The 12,459-nt window shown below is 56.1% G+C and overlaps 1 protein-coding gene across 1 annotated transcript in view; it reads right to left on the reverse strand.

The window, feature by feature from the left end:
* WNT3 (Wnt family member 3) overlaps nt 1-12,459 on the reverse strand; it is a 40,316-nt gene that overhangs the window by 15,481 nt on the left and 12,376 nt on the right. The window lies entirely within an intron of this gene.

Raw genomic sequence — 12,459 nt, forward strand, 5'->3', positions numbered from 1 at the left:
GGGGGCACTTGTGTCACCACAGACTCCCCACCCAACTCTGCAGCCCTTGGGAGGGGTCAATAAAACACTAAAAATTCATTTTTTAAAAGGATTTCAGCTGCCTGAGCATTAGAGGCTGATGGCCCTGCCAAGGGTGAGTGCCAGGGCAGGAATGGGATGTGGGGTTTTAATGTTTCATTATCCTGGAACAGTAAAAATCCATAGATTTTACACCTCAGTGTGACCTCTTGAACCAGAAAACTCGTTTTCCAGTCGGGGCATTTGGAAATGACCTCGTTCAGAGCGTGTGGGAATTGTATGATCTGAACATTTAGCACCCACAAAGCCATGTACTGTCTCATTAATGTAGTCACTACAGGGGCCAGAATATTTTAAACCCTTCACAAAGGCAAAAAAATCCATCTAGAAACCACTCCCAAACCTGTGGCTGCTCGGAAACGATTGAACCAACACTCTGAGAGCTCTCCTCAGCTCGGGGTATTGAGATTCCTCTGGGTGCTGGGTGATTTTTGTTTATTGCCCATGCACGCTGCGGTGCCTCTCCGGCGCCACAGGGAGACATTCCCAGGACGCTGCCAAGACCAGGGATGGTTGTCCAGGGGCACACAGCACCAGCTGGTCAGAAATCTGGCAACCTGCTCCATTTGCAGAGAAACGTTGGGTGTTCCCAGGAGGAAACCAGGAGGAGGCACACGGGGGTGATGCCCTGATGGCAGCACCAGGGTTGGGCACGTGTGCCCTGCTGCGGCCCCGGAGCGAGGGACAGCAGCCACAGATGCTCCTCTGGTGCTCCTGTTCTGGGGGAGCAGAGTGGTGATGGCCCAGGCGTGGCTAAAAAAAGGAATATTACAAAGAAATGCTGCAGAGAGGCAGCTCCAGGTCGGAGGAATTAGAGGAGGAGGCTGCTGCTGTTTTATTTTAGCCTCCAATCAACACCGATGCTGAAGCAGCTGCTGGACTAAATCTGCACTAAGTCAAATGAAAAGCCCCGCACCTGCACACGGAGAAAATTGTTCTCAGTAATACCAAGATTCTTCTCCTGTTGTCAGGATCCCAAGAGCTCTGCCTGTTCTGGAGGGAGCATCTCTGTCCCTGTGACCTGTCCCCGCTGCGCTGCACGAACAGGGGCAGCAAAGCTCAGCAAAGCTGGGCTTAAAGGGGATAGAGCAGGACCAAGGGAGCCCTGGTGAGGGGCACTGGTTCAGGGAGCTCTCCAGGCGGGGCAGTGCGGGACTGCGTGCCTCAGGAAGGAATTTTAGGAGCTCTCTGTGGATCCTGCAGGAGCTGGTGCTGCAGTTGGCAGCAGTCGATCCACTCCGGGCTCTCCTGGGCTGTGAGTGCCTCTCATCCTCCCCATCCACTGTGTGGCCTGGGAATGGTGACAAATAACGAAATATCATCTGCCAGAGGTGGAGGGGTGGGTGCTGAAGAGCTGTCAGGTCCCAGAGAGGCAGCAGTGACTTGTCATGCGCTGATTTCAGTGGGAAACTGGAGCTGGGAGAGCTGCGGGACACCAGCCCAGCCCTGGGACCTGCTGGCAGGGACAGAGCAGGACAAACTCGCTCTGCGGTCCGGGCTGGGTGCTGGGAGCGACCACCGCACCCTGGGGAGGGAAGCTGCGTGCACTGGGTGGGAAAAGGGGGTTGTGAGCAGCGCTGGCATCACAGAAATTGCCTCCAGGTCACCTGGGACTGGCAGGACAAGCAGATAAGAGGAGATGAGGAGTGGGCAGGCAGCAAGGGGAGCTGGAGTGTGGGGTCAGTGGGATCGGTGGGATCAGTGGGATCACTGGGATCAGTGGGATCAGCTCCTGGGTGTCCTGCTGCAGGGGCTGGGTGCTGGGCTCACTGCAGAGGGTCGGGTCAGGTCGGGCAGGTTGCTCTGCCACCCTCAGCTGGGCATTTGCAGCTGCCAGAGGTGGGGCTCTCTGGAGAGCTCCTGCTGAACTGCTCAGATCTGCTGGGAAAATCAAGGAGTGAGGCCATCCCGGAGCTGGGCAGGGATCATGGCCCAGGAATGTCCAGGGCACCCTCAGGGAGCAGAGAACAACCTCCCCTGGTGTCCCCAGGGTGGGGGTCCCCTCCTGTCCCCTGGAGGTCAATGAGCCCTGTCCCGGGTTGTTTCTGTCTGAGCAGTGGCACAGGGAGTGAGTCCTGCAGGGAAACTGCCACAGGGACAGGGAGGGAGGGAGGGAGGGAGGGAGGATGGATGGAGGATAGTGGATGGATGATGGATGGATGGTGGATGGATGGATGGATGGATGATGGATGGTGGGTGGATGGATGGATGGATGATGGATGGATGGTGGATGGATGGAGATGGATGGATGGATGGTGGATGGATGATGGATGGATGGTGGATGGATGGTGGATGAATGGATGATGGATGGTGGGTGGATGGATGGTGGATGAATGGATGATGGATGGTGGGTGGATGGATGGATGGATGGAGGGATGGATAGTGGATGGATGGTGGATGGATGGATGGATGGATGGATGGATGATGGACGGATGGATGGATGGATGGAGCGATGGATGATGGATGGTGGGTGGATGGATGGATGGATGAAGGGATGGAGGGATGGATGGATGGATGGATGGATGATGGATGGATGGTGGATGGATGGATGGATGATGGATGGATGGATGGATGATGGATGGATGGATGGAGGGATGGAGATGGATGGATGAAGGATGGATGGTGGGTGGATGGATGGATGGATGAAGAGATGGAGGGATGGATGGATGGATGGCAGGGATGCTGGAAGAGGCTCTCCCTGTGGACAGATTGCCAGAGGATGAATTATTTTCACTCTGTCTAACCCCAGGGAGACTGGACAGGAAGGAGGTTCAAGGGTGCAGTGATGCAGCAGAAAGGGAAAAGCCAGAGCAGGGAAAATCCAGGGTGAGGCTCATGGGCTCATGGAAGCATCAATGGGAGAGTTGGGAGGAGCTTGCTCTGCTCATTGTGAGTGTTTGCACTCAGGGAATGATAACCAGCATTTTATGTATTCCTCATTTTGCTCTATCAATCATTAGAAAAATTGCCAAAGGACACCCAGTAGTGACAGGTCACCCTCCCAAAGAGGAGCATCTGGTTGTGCTTTATCTTCTTCCTGCACTCTAAAAAAAGTCACTCTTATCTGTGGGATGGAGTTTCCCTCTTTCCCTTTTTAAATGCACCCAGATCTTCAGATTTAATGAAATTCAGGGGCAAAGAGGGGCACAGGGGAGAACAACACTCAAACCCCAAGCATTTGTTCAGGGCCTGTATCATCAGGTGGTTTCAACTGAAAGTAGGAGTCACAAGGGGTTGGCTGGGGCAGATTTCTGTCTCTAAACCTCAAATGTGTTTTCCTCAATCTCCCAGTGACCTACACAATGACTGGAGTCACTTTTGCCAGATCCTGAGTGCTGCTGACAATCACTGCTGCTCACAGGGCTAAAAAACCCCAAATCCCTCTGCTGGGCTGAGCCTCACGTGTTGGGCAGCCCCAGGAGCCTCCTGCACGGAGCACATTTGGGTGGGGATGAGCTCAGGGCACGTGAGAGATGAGTTCAGCCTGGGTGATCCCCACCTGGGCCAGGACGTGCAAACAAGGGAGATGTCCTGGGCTGGGACACCCGTTCTGGGGCAGAATCTCCTAAAGCTGGTTCTCCTTTGGGAACTGGGGGATTTTCCCCACTGAAGGCTGCTCTGCTCTGCCTGTGGGGTGGAGGTTCCTGTTCCCACTCCTGTTCCCTCTCCGGGGTTCAGGACACAGCTTCTCTATGAAGAACTGAGTCGCTGCTCCTCCAAAATCTCCATCGAGATCACCCCCAAATCTGCGGCTCTGTGGCTCCTGGGTTTGGTGAACCATTCCCAGGCTCTGGGCAGAGCAAAAAGTGCTGTGGGGATCCCTGTGCTCTGAAAGAGGCAGGAGGAGAGATCCTGGAATCCTCGGAGCTCAGCACCCTGGGATCCCCCTCTGCCGGGTCCTGGAGCGGGCAGTGCCCAAAACCCATCTGAGCAGAGGGAGGCTGAGCTCTCCCTCAAAGCCTTGGGGAGTTCTGGGGTTTAGAAGAAGAGCAAATGCAGATAAGAAGGAGAAGGTGTGTGCTCATCACTGTGGTAAATGATTCCTCTCTCCCAGGGTTAAAGCCCCTCACATTTGCTGCTCTTTCTGCTCCCGCAGCCATTCCTGACCCACACAAATCCAAACCCACAACTCCCCATGCCAGTGGGATGCTGCCCAAGAAGTGCCCCCCTGCCCCTGGCAGTGCTGAGCAGAGCCCACTGCAGCTTCCCCTGTGAGCCCCTCCAGACCTTCCCTGCCCCACACAGCCCCACCTTGCCCCGCTGGCAGCTCTTCTAAACCTCTGATTAAATTCTGTGAGTTTTTGGGGTGGTTTGTTTCCTCTCTCAATCCTCACTCACAGCTCCTATGAGTGAACGGGCTGAACGTGCCCAAATCAGTTTGAACTCATCATCATCAGCCCGTGGGCTGGGTCACTGGGGGCTCAGCACATCCAGGGGAGTCACTGGCGTTGGTGGCACCAGACTGGGAACGCTGCACCCAGAGGGACGTGTGGGAGAGGGACATTGCCCAGGAGAGGTGACCGTGTGCTCGGGGCTGGGTGGCTGAGGGCTCCCGGGAGAGGAGGAAGGGCTGGGCACGGTCAGTGGCTGGAAATGAGGCTGAAGGGGTCCAACAACAGCCCACAACCACTTGTGGGGCAGTTCCAGATGTGGCAGAGCCAAACTCCTCCTGAGGCTGCCAGATGATGGGAAACCACTGGAATCACAGCCTGGCAATTTGGGCTGGGCATTAGGAAAAATTCCCTTTGCAGGTGCCCAGCAAAGAAAGGGAATCTCATCCATGGGGTTTGGGCTGGACACAGCCCCTGCTGCCCTGGGGTGGTGCTGGGGATGTCTCTGCCCCAGGGCAGGTCGGCCTGCAGACCCTAAGCACTGCTGTGACTCGGTTTTGTGGGATTTTGGGGAAGAAGGGGCAGCATCCCCCCCTTGGCAGCAGGAGTGTCACCTCTGGGAGCCTGGCACTGAGGAGGAGCAGGAGGGAGCAGAGCTGGAGCTGCAGGTCTGAGCCCTTCTGAGAGGGTGAATTGTTACCCTGACCTCGCTGTATCAGCTGAGTTTGGCTGAAGAAATGTAAAACCCCAGAGGACACCTGGAGTGCAGAGTCCAGCTCCTGGTGCTGGGGTTGTGTTTGGGACATGGGAAGCCCAGAAATTCCTATTGGAAGGGCAAGAGGAACGGAGGATGCCAGAGGATCAAGTTCTTCAGGAATGCTGTCCTGGTGTGGTCTGGGGGAAGCAGGGACCTCTCTTCTCCCCCAGCACCAGGGCAGGATAAGCTGAGGAGAAGTGACCAGCTCCAAGCCACAAAAAGCCATCGTGACCCCCTGGCACTGAGCAAAGCCCAGGGAATGCTGACAGAGGGCCCTGGTGAGGTGTCTGGGGCTGTGAGGCACAGCCTGGGCACAAATGTCACCTCTCAGAGCGGGCAGGACGTGTGACAGCCCTGCAGCTGCTGCAGGCTGAGTCCCTGCAATGGGAATGCAGCCACCCCTCCACACCCAGCAGAGGTGAAGGAGACATCCAGGGGCAGGACAGGATGGTGGTTATGAAATCAGATTCCTCAGCTCTGGGATTTGCCTGCAGCTTCCCTCCTGGACATGCTGAGGATGGTTCTGTGCTTCTGTTTCCTTCGTGGGGCTGGGGCTGTGCTGTCTCGCCCAGGCAGGGGCTCAGGAGGCTGTGGCACTGCTGCAGGGACTGGAGTGGTTTAAGCCTCCTCCTTGTTGTAAATGGGATGTTAAACACGGGCAGGGGACAAAGGAGCAATAGCAGCGAGCTGAGGCAGTGGCTTACGCTGACAGTTTGATCAGTCTATTGGAAAGGCTTCCGAGAGATTATTTAGTTACAGTGAGAAGAAGGGGAAGATTAAGACTTTCTGTCCAGCAGAAGAGGGCAGGACAATAGCTGGTGAGTGGGAATTCAGAGCAGCGGAGTGCAAAGGCACGAATCTCACAGCAAAGGACCAATGCCCAACGCTTGTTGCAGATTCTCTTACACAGAGTGTCCCCAAATCCAGCCTGAGCCTATCTGAACAGAGCTTTTTGAGCCAGGACAAATGAATTGCTCACCCTGGGGTGAAGGGGTCACGCCCAGTGGTCACAGAGCCCTGCCTGGCTTCACAGGAGGGTTTTTCCTGCCCCCTGTGCCCGTGAGGAGGGAGAGCCCACTGAGTGCTGCAGAGGAGGATGGCGCAGGAGCTGGGATCCAGCTCTCCTGCAGGGGGTGGGTCAATATTGCCAACATTCCTGAATACACCAATACTCAATAACTAAAGCTGAAATCCTCCAGCAGCCTTTGGTAAAACGCCTGAGCTCTGCAGGAGGGCACAGGAGCTGTGCACACCATGGCTCTGGGGCAGCTCAGCCATTTCAGGTCACGCTGTGGTATCTGTGAAGCCCCCAGGGATCCCGGGGCAGGGACCCTGTGCAGGGATGGAGGAGGGACAGAGCGTTCCCCAAACAGCTCATGGTGCTGCAGGAGCCCTTGAACCCAGGAATTTCCAGAGGAAAATTCCTCTGTCCCCCGCTGATTTTTCCCTCTGCTCCTCTATTCCTTTGTGACCCAAACAAACTTTGTAAGGAAATGAGCTTTAAACCTTTCCCAAGTGCTCTGTCCGCAGCTCACGCTGCAGAAACATCCACAGTCTGCAAACAGCAGAAACTGGGAGCTGCTCCAACCCCCAGGGGAGGCTGGTGCCCTCCCCTGCCCTGCCCTGTCCATCTCCTTGGCACCTTTTTCACAATCTCTCCTGGGTTTTCAGTCCTGGTGGCTCAAGAGCAGAAACAAATTCTGCTCCAGGGCCCAGAGCCCTCCTGTACACCAGGCTGAGCCAGTGGCACCCTCAGAACTCTGAGTTCAGTCTCCCTGGGCCAAACCTGGGTTGTTTCATTGATCTTTCACAGGCCTCCTGCTCACCCTTTGCCTCCCTCGGTTCCTCAGCCCTACCAGAGGTAATTTTGCTCTGCAGGCACAGCCCTGGGCTGGCATTTCCAGAGCTGCATTAGCGAATTGTGGAATCACAGAGCGGTTTGGGAGGGACCTTAAACCCACCCAGTGCCACCCCTGCCATGGCAGGGACACCTCCCACTGCCCCAGGCTGCTCCAAGCCCCAGTGTCCAACCTGGCCTTGGGCACTGCCAGGGATCCAGGGGCAGCCACAGCTGCTCTGGGCACCCTGTGCCAGGGCCTGCCCACCCTGCCAGGGAACAATTCCTGCCCAACATCCAATCAAGCCATTCCCTCTGTCCTGTCACCCCACGCCAGCTGGAGCTTGCCCTGCACACTCTCCTGCCCTCCTGCTTTCAGATTTTTCCCAGCTGGGCGAAGCCCTTTGAGGAGATTCAGGGTCCCAGATGAGGACTGTGGCTGTCTCCTGTCGTGGAGCCAGGAGCGTTGGCTGAGCAGCGGCCTGGCCCTGTGAGAGCTCTCCAGGGCTTCTGTCTGTGCTGGAACCCAGCACAGCCCTGCTGTGCTCTAGACCTGAGAAAGATCCATGGATTTTTTGGTTTTTTCGTTTTTTTTTCCCTGTCATAGAAGCTCAGATTCATTTCTCACAGGCAGATGGAGATCCCTGGGCACAACAACTGTGGCAAAATTACACCCTTGGCAGGGGACAGGGGTAACCTGTGCTAAATCCCTGTGGCCTTTTTGTTTTTTTGAGTGAGGAGGGTCTTAACTAAAAGCAAATTAATGCCTGATCCTCAGGAATGTTCCTTGTTGAACAAATAAAACTCTTTCTCTAGTCACACTGAGTGAGACTCAGTGGCCAACATCGCTCCAGTTCCTCACACAGGTGTTGGTTCTTGCAGGGACCCGGCACCAAGAAGCACAAGAGGTGGTCTGGTTGTGGCTGGAAAATTAAGTTGGGTCTCAGGGTCCTGACAGTTAAAGAAATAATGAAATTCAGAGGCTTGTGTCAAGCACAGAAGGAAGATCAAGATATTGTCTGGTTGTTAAATGAGCTGAGCACAGGAATTTCAATCACAGCATAATTAGGAGATAATCCCCTCCCCTCCCTGCCAGCAGTTCACTTTGGAGGCAGAATGAGGATCATGGAGCCACAGACTGGTTTGGGTTGGGAAGGACTCTCAGGATGATCTCGTTCCGCCCCTGACCTCGGCAGGGACACCTTCCACTGGACATCTAGCCTGGCCTCAGACACCTCCGTGAACCTCATGAGCTTCAAGAAAAGCAAATGCAAGGCCCTGAGCCAGGGCTGGGACAGCTCCATGCTGGTGTTGACTCAATCTGCAGAAAAGGACCTGAGGATCCTGGTGGGCAACAGCTGGAACACGAATCTGTTGTGTCCATGCAAAAAAGGGAAGAAAGGTCAGCTGCATCCCGGGGCTGCATTAGCAGGACTGGGAAATCGAGGGATGTGGTTTCCCCCTCTGCTCAGTACTTGTGAGACCACAGGTGGATTCCCATGCCCAGTCTGGGGCTCCCTAGGACGGGCAGGACATGGACACAGAGCTGGGAGTCCAGCGGAGAGCAGCACCAGCCCTGGTGGTGAGAGACCAGCAGATGATCCTGGAGCTCAGATGAATTAAATGACTGGTCTGTGACCCCACAGCTCGCTGAGCAGTGGCCCAGAGTGGGGCTGTGTGCTCAGAGAGGGAGCCCTCACTGCACACTCTGCTCGTGCTGGTTCCTCCTCCAGCCAGCAGGGACCAGGCACATCTGGGAGGTCACTTCCCGATTTTTCCATGGGAAGTGCTTGAGCCTGGAGAGATCCATCCACTGACACTGAGAGGTGGCTCAGGGAACTTCCCTTGGGTGCCCTTCTGGTCACCTCCCCCTGAGCTCATCTCTCCTTGTAACAAATGGAGAAAATTTGCACTTTTAGGACAGTGCCCTGTTTCACCTGTTCCCCTCTGGTGAGGTCCTTGCGCTGCACCCTGGACACGTGGGCTGGGCGCTGGGTGTTTCGTTATCCCAAACTGGGGATCCCATTATCCCTTCCTGACCTCCCACCCCCACCGGAGCGGGATGAGGCTGCAAGCACCAACCATGCAGGTGCACCGGCTCTTGGGCAGGAAACCTTCTGGGCAGGTAAGCAGGAAAGCCACCAGGCTGTTGGAAAAGCCGTGGGGATGTTTCTCCCACAGGCTGGCACAGGAACACAGCCCTGACCCACAGCAGAGCTGTGAGGGCCTGGAGCCAGCCTGGCATTCCCAGGACATTGCAGAGGAGCTCTTGTGGAAGCTTTGGGTGTCGTGGTCCGTGCTCAGCTGGGGTTTGACTCCTACAGGAACGAGGATGCTCAGGGAACAGAGTCCCTGGTGGTGCCACCCTCCGTGCCCCAGCAGCTCCTCGGCACACTCAAAGGCTCGTGCAGGGGAGCAGTGCAGGGAACTGAGGTGGGGTTTGCTCTTCTGGGACCCTTCTGCTTGGACAGGAGCAGATTCAGAGGAAGAGACTGGGGAGAGTGGAGATGAAGGAGAGGTGAGCGTTGAGCCCTGCCTGCAGTCCTGGGCACTGTGGGGACAGGTAAGAGCACTGCAGAGGATCACAGTGACCTCTCCAATGGCCTGAGGGGCTGTGGAACCTCTGCACAGCTGGTGGAGGAGAAAAGGTGGTTTTGGGTCGGAGCATCTGATGTAAAGAGGCTGGGAGAGCTGGGACTGTGCAGCCAGGAGAAAAACCCATGGAGAGGCCTTGGCAATGTGTGGAAATAACTGGTGAGGGAGGGTGGAGGAGCTGCAGCCAAACTCCTCTGGCAGGACAAGGGACAATGAGAACAGAGTGAGAACCGTGGAATTCTCTCTGAGCATGGGAAAACCCTTGTTCACTGTGAGTGTGACAGAAGAGGTGACCCAGAGAGCCTGTGGAGATTTCATCCTTGGAAGTACAACCCAAGTGGACACAGCCCGGGGCACCCTGCTCTGCCTGTCCCTGCTAAGAGCAGGGTTGAGCTCTGTGATCTCCAGAGGTCACTTCCAACCCTGACTATCCCTTGATTCTGCGATCAAAATTCAATTCTTTGGCAACACACCATGGATTTGATGCTGAAGGACACAAAGCATTTCTGTGGGGTTTTTAGGATGGATCTGACTGATCCCGTTCTGGGATCCATCACATTAGAGGGCAGGATGGAGAGACACACGGCAGGGTGGTGGTGGGGAAGAGTGGAAAGAGAAAAAGGATGTGCTGGGTGAGTTCAATGCCGTTGCCACAAAGACAAGGATTGTTGAAAACACTCTAGCTTGTCGGCCTGGCTGAGCTTTCTGGGACAGCTGGGAGCTGCAATTGCCATGACTCTGTCCAGAGCCAGTGTCACTGCTCGGGCAGCTCCTCCTCCCCTCCCCAACTCTCCTTTCTCCTCTTTCCCTCCTGTGTCCTCCTTGGTCAGTACTGAGATGGGAATGATCCCAAATCTCAAACCTCCCAACCTCCTGCTTTTTAAACACCTGACCCCAAAAGCCTCTCATTTCCAGTTTGGGTTCTAACACCCGACGTCACTTGTGAAAAATCCCACCCTAAAAGCCATTGCCTTTCTCATGGGAGAAGCTCTCACCCCCAAAATGTCACAATCCCTTTGCTCAGTCACAAATTTCTTTCTCCATAAATCTCCCACCCCCGGATTTTTCTGCTCCACTTTGTTCTGTTGCTCCCTGCAACCCTCTTGCTTCGTGCTGTAATCTCAAGCCCCAGCTCTGCTTTTCTGTTACCACCCAGCCTAACAGAGCTCAGCAGGGTTTGGGTTCCCAGGGGTGCCCAGGGTGGGGTTGTTGGGGTGTTTGTGCAGGCCAGGGCTCGGACTGGATGGTCCCTGGGGATCCCTCCAGCTCAGGACATTCTGTGATTCCCTGGAGTGGGGCAGGACGGGGGGGCACGGGGGGGGTCACTGCTGCAGTGCCGACGGCGCTGGAGCCTGGGGGTGACCTGAGTGACTGCTGGGGAGAAACTGGGGCCAAAACGCTCCTGGGGTCAGACTGGGTGTGAGTGAAGAACAGCCCAGCCTCAAGTCAGCCCAGACAGCAACAGGAGCTCTGTCAAATCCCCTTTCTACTCAGTCTGTGGCAGTTTGGGGTCACTCAGACCCCCCTCCACAACCGAGGGGATCCCTGGGATGAGGGCAGTTCCCCACATCCAGAATCACAGCATCACAGAATCACAGAATCCCTGGCACCATCCCTGTGCCCGTGGGGATCAGCGCTGCTGCAGCACCGGCTCTGCCCTGAGGAGCCCGTCCCGGGCGAGCGCTGCCCTGGGGGGCTCAGGGCTCTGCCAGGGGCTGGGCGGGGACCCGGCATCTGCTCGCCCGGCTTGTCCCGGCTCCGAACACAGGGTTTGGCTGAGAGGGACGGGCCAGGCAAGGGAGAGGCTGGGATGGGATGGGGTGGGATGGGATGGACAGGATGGGATGGGATGGGATGGGGTGGATGGGATGGGATGGGATGGGATGGGATGGGATGGGATGGGATGGGATGGGATGGGATGGACCGGATGGGATGGGATGGGATGGGATGGGATGGGATGGGGTGGGATGGGATGGGATGGGATGGGATGGGATGGGATCCATGGGATGGGATGGGGTGGATGGGATGGGATGGGATGGGATGGACTGAGGCTGGGGCTGGGGCTGCTTCTCCTCCACAGGAACCAGCACAGCCTGAATGAAGTTGCTGACAAGGGGCTGGGTGTGCCCAGGACTGGGCCCTGCATTGTTCCTGCTCCAGATAGAAATGTTATGTTCAGCAGTGCTGCTCTAGGCAGTGCCACTCTCGGTTTGGAAAACACAATCAACTGATTTGCCATGGGAGAGGATCTATTCTGCAGGGACTGTGATAATATTATTCGACCCGCAATTTGCATAAATGCGTAAGATTTGCATATGCAAATGCGGGTTTCCAGGCGGTGACCGCAATAAACACAGCGAGGTTTTCAGCACTGTAAAACCTCTCCTCCAAAGAGAGACGCTGGGGTTTGTTTGTGCCCTGGCAGGGCTGTCCCTCTGTGTGTGACCGAGGCCACGCCACCTCCCAGGGCTGCTGTCCCCTCTCCTGCCACTGCCAGCCCTTCCCACCGTGACCCACCTTCCTTCCCTGCCTCCGAACCAAAGGAAATGTCCGCATTTCCCAACGAAGTGTGTCTTGGCAGGGACGAGGGGACAGCATGCTCGGACCAGAACGAGCAGCGCAGAAATCCAGGGAAGGAAGGGAACCTGTCCACTCAGGCCAGTGAGGGTGCTGGCCATCCCCCAGTGGTCATCTCCCTCTGGCCATCCCCCAGTGGTCATATTCTGGTCATCCGAGCCCTCCCCACGTGCTCCACCTCAGGCCTTGAGACCGCGGCTCAGGGTGTGCATTGACTCCTCTGCTTGGGTGGAAACCACACACAAACGGGGAAATCACATTTCCCATGTGGCTCTGAAGGCTTT

The sequence above is a fragment of the Hirundo rustica genome, chromosome 27 (genome assembly GCF_015227805.2).
Source record: "Hirundo rustica isolate bHirRus1 chromosome 27, bHirRus1.pri.v3, whole genome shotgun sequence".
NCBI classification, from domain to species: domain Eukaryota; kingdom Metazoa; phylum Chordata; class Aves; order Passeriformes; family Hirundinidae; genus Hirundo; species Hirundo rustica.